General features: G+C 29.5%; 1 pseudogene across 1 annotated transcript; it reads right to left on the reverse strand.

The window, feature by feature from the left end:
* Positions 1-352: 352 nt before the first annotated feature.
* On the reverse strand, positions 353-6,383 carry LOC105167780 (benzyl alcohol O-benzoyltransferase-like; annotated as a pseudogene). Its single transcript, XR_016066910.1, has 2 exons — positions 5,927-6,383; positions 353-1,358 (listed from the first exon to the last, which is right to left on the reverse strand). The product of XR_016066910.1 is annotated as a benzyl alcohol O-benzoyltransferase-like (transcript).
* Positions 6,384-6,912: the final 529 nt, after the last annotated feature.

A 6,912-nucleotide genomic window follows, 5' to 3' on the forward strand; every position in this document is an offset into this window, starting at 1 on the left:
AACTAGGGGTCTGTTGACCAAATCCGCGCGTTCCATGTGTCTCGGGTCATCGGGTCGGGTCGCGATCCGACCCGGTCAAAAGTGCGCGGATCCTACTGGTAAACTTGTAATATTGTGCCTTATCAGGGGTAAAATTATCTTTTTTCGAGGAAATAGGGTCTTACCCATATCAATTATATTAATATATACTAAATAATATATCAATATAATTAAAAATTATTCAAAAAAAAATCATATCGAAAAGAACAAACACACACAACCAGAAAATGCAAACTAGTCCTATTATTTATTCACTGAAGTAAACATCTGACAAACTTTATGTCAAATTTAATTAACAACCTATCTGCATAGATAATATATTCCCATGCACTTATTTTATACATCCATGAAAGCAAATGAGGCCAGAATACGAGGATGATCAATAGTATACATATATGACACTCAAAGCTTAGTGCGACCTATGAAAATCAATATCATCATCCTTTTTCACCATCGTCTCAAGCTCTTTCACAAATACTTCCATAGCATTCGCCGGTAAGCAAATAGGAACTAGTTTTCCCTTCTCACCCTTGTTATTCTTAAAGGGTATGTTGAAACTCACAAGCCCGGGAATCACACCAACGCCAGCTTTCGCCGGACCGCAGAACGCATGACTGCCACCCCGAAAGTCCAAATTGTCAGAACCAAGAGATGTCACATCAGATACTATATAAGTTCGCATGTCGACTGCGAAATGCGGCCGTCCTCTGATCACCATCAAATCTGCCACCGATTTTATGTAGTCTTCTGTTACCTTAGATTTGGCCTTCATCACGAGCTCCAGTGCAAAATCTAAGGGTTGTTTGCATATGTTTCCGGCGGTGGAGATCGCGAGAGGGGTAGCAACAACGTTGCCGTAGTAGCCAGCGGGGAGCGGCGGGTTGAATAGTTTCCGTCCGTTCACGAAGCATAAGATTCTAACCTCTTCGTTAGGGTCTGGGGAGATAGCGATTGTGCGGCAGCGCCAGATGTAAGCTGCTAGAAGTTCGAAGGTGGTGCAGCGACGGAGGTGCGGCGAGAGCTGGTGACGAAGGGCGGAGATCTCGCCTGGCCCAAAGAAGAAGCTGCGTTCAACCATGTTCTCAAGTGGGATGAGAGTTCCCTTGGTATCAGGTATGTTTTCGTACTCATCATGCATGTACGACACGAGTGGCGGGTCTGAGAAGGTGTCTTTGCCAAACTGGGAGGACAGAAGGGATTTCAGCGCCGCGGGCGAGTTCAGCCATGGTAGATGCAAATAGAGTAAGTCCAAAACCATCGCAAATGGTGTGATTGACGCGAAGAGCCAAGATAAACCCACCACATTTTAAGCGCGTGGCCTGCAAGTGAATAGCTCTAAAGAGTAAAAAGTCTTTTACACAAAATAATATTTAAAGTTTATTTTAAAGATGGTATAAAGTTAGGGTGGCACATGAGTAGAGCCGACTCGCTAGTGGCTTGATTTTGAGCTCCACTCGAGCTCGAATATTGTGTCTATACCAGCTCGTAAGCTTTCCCTATTTTTTTTATTTTTTTATATAAATTATTATTTTAAATTTTTTTATATATTTAATTTTATATTTAATATTTAATCAATTTTATAATCAAAATTGACCATATATTATAATTATTTATCAATATCATACATTTTATTTTGAATAAGAATAAATTATGGTACTTTGCTTTATACATTATTTTTTATACAAAAGTAATTTAATCAACAACTTAGTAAATTATAATATTTTTTATAATTAAAATTATTATTTAATATGTTTTATATAAACTTTTTTATATTTTAATATATATTTGTATTACATTATACTTTTTTTAAATTGACAAGTAATTCACTTATGATTTTTTTATCTATTTTTGAGTTTTATATTTATATCAGGATACATACTATACATTATGCAATTTATTTTATTATTTATAAATTTATGTCAAAATTTAGTGATTTTTATGAATTAATCTAAAAATAATAATAATGACAATAATAGTGATGGTTGAACAAATTTAATTATTATTTTGTTATATGTATTAGATCAAAAAATTTAAGCAATAATTACGCTATCTTAAAATTTGGGCACTCGATTCATACTAAATATAACTATATATAAGACCGAGTCTATTAGATCATATCGGATGCTTTGATTTAAAATCACATGGCGTGATTCTATGATACAACGACTTGAATGATTATTCTTGTGTTCCAAGTACGATATTTTGACATCCATATACCCAATAAGTCTAAAACATTACTGAGTGTCTGTAAGTATGATCATATCTAACGGTCTGATCTGAATTTTGATAGTTCGATCAATCCATGTTGTTGAACAATGTAAGATGATAGTTACATCAATGTAATACTAACATTTATAAATATATAAATTTACTGCAAATTGTGTACATGTATTAATCTCAACTATAAAATATTTTTATGTATTTCAATTGCATTATTTGAGATAATTGATACTTTTCTATAACATAACTGTTCAGAATGATTTTTTTTTTTTTTGTACATTTTACTAATTGTAAACTAATCAGTAGTTTATATTTATAACAGTAAATTAGAATTTCATACTATATTTTGGTATATTTATTTTATAGTATACATTATACAATCTATTTTATTATTTATAAATTTATGTAAAAAATTGATGATTCTCATTATTTAATCTAATAATAATAATAATAATATAGTATGCATTATCCAATCTATTTTATTACTTATAAATTTATGTAAAAATTGGTGATTCACATAATTTAATATATACTATTAATAATAATAATAATAATAATATACAAAAAAACAAAAAAAAATTAAAAACTCAGATCGAGCTAGCTCGAGCTCGATTTGTTGCCAGCCCTATATAAACTTAGGGGTTGAATTCATTTTGCCTCCTAATTGTACTTGATCTAATATATATTCTTTAAATTAATAAATATAACACAATCAAATAATAAATAATATTGCTCTTATATTATATACAACACTCATATTTCTAATAATTTAACCTTTTTAATGTATTTTTCATTTTACAGTCAATTAAAAATATTTTAATTGATAATTATTCTTAGGATCACTTCTTATTGTTAGCATTGTTAAAGTTTAATTCTTGTCTCAGTGTAAAAGATATGGAATTTTGATTTTTTTAGAGGATGAAATAATCAACTTAAGTTTAATTTTTTCAATTTAGTCCCTTAAATTTATAAAATCCTCAAGTAGTCCTTTTTAATTGAAAAAATAATTTTTTAAAATTTTATATATTGAATACGACGCAATTATCTTATGTCAATAATGATAACTTTGAACTTTTGTGAACAAAACAATAGTATTGCTTAATTTAAAATAATCAGTACGTCACTCTTTTTTTTTTCATAGGTAAAAGAAATTAAATTATGAATAAACTTTATAAAACTTATATAATCTAAAAATATAATAAGAAAAATCTAAGTTAGCAGTTTTTTATCTTAATAACAGTTAAAGATAAATATAAAAAAAATAAACCTTAAAATAACCTAATTAAATATTTGGAATTTCACACAAAAAATTGGTAGAACATATTTTTAAACTAGATTCTTTACTGGATTTAACTTAGAGTACATTCCACCAACTTTTTATTCAAAATTGTAGTTAATATTTATTAAATCTTATTAAGATTTAATTTTTTTAAACTTAAAACTATTGTCTTGGATTTTTTATTATATTTTCATATTGGGTTAAGTTTATAAAATTTATTCATAATTTTTTTTAACTTCTGAAAATGAAAAAAAAAAAAAGAGAGAGACACTATTTTATTTTAAGTTAATTAATATGTTACTATTATGTTCACAAGAGTTTAAAATTTTCAATATTCGTACAAGATAATTAAATCATATTCATCATATAAAAATATAAAAAAATAAAAAAGTTAATTTTCTACTTATTAAAGGTTTATTTGGTAATTTTATAAATTTAAGGGGACTAGAGTGAAAGTATCAAACTTAAATTGACCATCTTAGGTTCAAATAGCCAAAATTCAGCCGTATTTTTGTCAAAAAATAGTCAGAAGAACCAAACTAAAATTTTTATTAATTTGATAATAAAATTAAATTATTAATTATTTAATTATTTTAGATATAAAAGAAGTAATTACATATCAATATTTTAAATATATTTTCTTTAAAATAATATGACAAAATTTTTTAATTATTTTTTCGCAAACAAATTAATAAAAAATCTTTTGAATACAAATATGTTATATTGGTAATTAATTAGATACACAGTTGGTGAAATATTATGTTTGAATTATAAAAGGTATAGATTTAAGTAATAATGAATTGAGATTGAATCTGGGAAAAATGCAATTTTAGTCCTCTACGTATTTACGGGGGCTGGCAACTTTTGTCATGCACAAATTAATTTTCAGAATTTAGTCTTGCAATTATAAAAATTTTGCAATTTCATCTTTTTCGGCCAATTTGGCTAGAAAATTACATATAACTTGCACATGATTCGATTAAATTATAATTTTAATCATGTAACTTAGGAGGCATTGGTATATTTAGTCCTATAACTTGAAAGAGTTGTCATTTTTGGTCCTTCATGAATTTATTTACGGGACTAAATTGCAATTTTCAGTCATTTATCCGAAAAGGACTAAAAATGTCAAAATTATAAAGTTACAAGACTAAATTGCAGAAATTCATTTGTACATGACTAAAAATGCCATCCCCCAAGTTACAGGACTACAATTGTAATTTTCCCTTTGAATAAATAAGTAGTGAATCAATTATTTAATTGTTAGTAGTAGTTTTGCGACTGTGACTAAAATATTTATCATGGTTAAAATAATAAAAATATTTACCATGGGTTATAACGATAGTAAAAAATACTTTTCATAGCAGATAAGCTAAATTTATTGATTTATCTAGTTATAATAGTTATTTTTCATAACTTTTAATCCATAGTCATTAAAAGTGTAGGAAATAATAATTTTTTAAGTAACAACATATAAAGATGTCATCATATATTTTGAATTAAATATCCAATCAGAGCAACCTGTTGGTGTATACATATACATACACACACACGTACTTTGGTCTTTTGAAAAAAAAACAAAAATCCACTTTTTGTTATAAGATTTTTTAAATTCTTTAATCCACCTGAATTTTATAATTTTATTAGTATTTCAGTTTTACACTCTATATAATTAATATTTGGAAAAAAAAATATAATTTTAGTCATATAACTTGTAGGGTAGGCAATTTTGGTTCTAAAAAAATTGATTTTCTCAATTTAGTCCTATAGTTTAAAAATTTGGCAATTCTCATCCTTTTCCAGCCAAAATTGCATGTGACTTGCAAATAACCTGCAAATAACTCAATTAAATTATAATTTTAGTTCTGTAACTTAAAGAGAGTTGATATTTTTAGTCCTATAACTTGAAAGAGTTGGCATTTTTTGTCCTTCATTAATTTATTTAACAGGACTAAAATTGCATTCACAAAAAAAAAGGTCTAAAATTGCAAGTAAATTACAATTTTCGGTCAAATTGACTGGAAAAGGACTAGAATTGCCAATGTTATAAAATTTTATGACTATTTTACGAAAATCAATTTGTACCAGATTAAAAAAGTCATCCCCTAAGTTACATGACTAAAATTGTAATTTTTTCTTAATATTTTTTCCCAAATAAAAAATATTTACTTGTATCATTTTAAACTCTAATTATTTGATGATTATTTCGATAATTGTTATATTTTTACAAAAACTTCTAATATTTTATAGATTTTGACATTTTATATATTCAAACATCTTAGAAGAATAAAAACTTGCAAAATATTTCAAATAAACTTAACAAAAGCACACCTCTACTAAAACTACAAACACATACTCAGGACTTTCTGTCAAGTAGAATATATATACCTGAATAAGCAACAAAGGGCAATTCACCACACCGCCGGAGCCCGGGACATCGTAAAGAAGCTCCTCCATGCATGGGAACGGCGGCTGAAGGTTGTCGCCGAACTGCTGCAGCCTCACGTCCGCATCTGCTTCAATGAACAGTGCGCCCTCGCCCGTGCACTCCACCACCAGCTTCCTACCGGCCGTCTCCCTCAGCCGCCCGGCCAATGGGTAGTAGAAAACCAAGGCCTTGGCCAGGGCATCGCGGATAACCTTGACGGGATCCTTTATGTCCATGGCGGGATTTTTCGGGAAGAATGTGATGAGGGGAAGATGGAAGCGGAAGCCCTCTTGATCGTCGATGTCAGAGAGAGGTTTGAATTCATGGGGTGTGGGTTTCGCTGGAGGGATCAGCTCTGTATTTTGCCTTGTAACCTTGAAGGTTAAAGCATTTGGTGATGCCATCTATGGAAGTGTTTATTGCACAAGGAGAGAGGGTTATGATAGTGTTGATACATTGGTTTGAGATGTATTTATAGAAGTTACAGGGTCTGAATGAATTGCGGGAAGTTGCATTCATATGTCACATAAGTGAGTCATATTTTAGTTTTAATTTTATTATTTTTGAATCACCATATTGGATTCAATATCTTCCAAAGGCTAATTTTCTAACGGAAAAGAGCATGTAGTCCATTAAGTTTTTAGGAAGGCAATATTGCAATTTTCGTCCCGTATGTATAGGGGTCGGTAAATTTGATCCTCTAACTTTCGCGGTGATAATTTTGATCTTGTATCTTTTGAATTTTCACAATTTTGGTCGTTCAGCCCATTTTAGGACCATTTTGCCCTTCTAGCGAAAAATTAACCTTAGCCCCTATCATGCTCCAAGTTTGGCCCAACATGCTTCCAAAATAGACTAAACCTTCATAAATTCATACCTTTTTTCGATCGCCTTGTTCCCAAGTATTCCAAGTCTTTGGTTTTACAGACTTCTTCCAACCATACTA

Source organism: Sesamum indicum, linkage group LG8 (genome assembly GCF_026168435.1).
Source record: "Sesamum indicum cultivar Baizhima isolate 11 linkage group LG8, ASM2616843v1, whole genome shotgun sequence".
NCBI lineage: Eukaryota > Viridiplantae > Streptophyta > Magnoliopsida > Lamiales > Pedaliaceae > Sesamum > Sesamum indicum.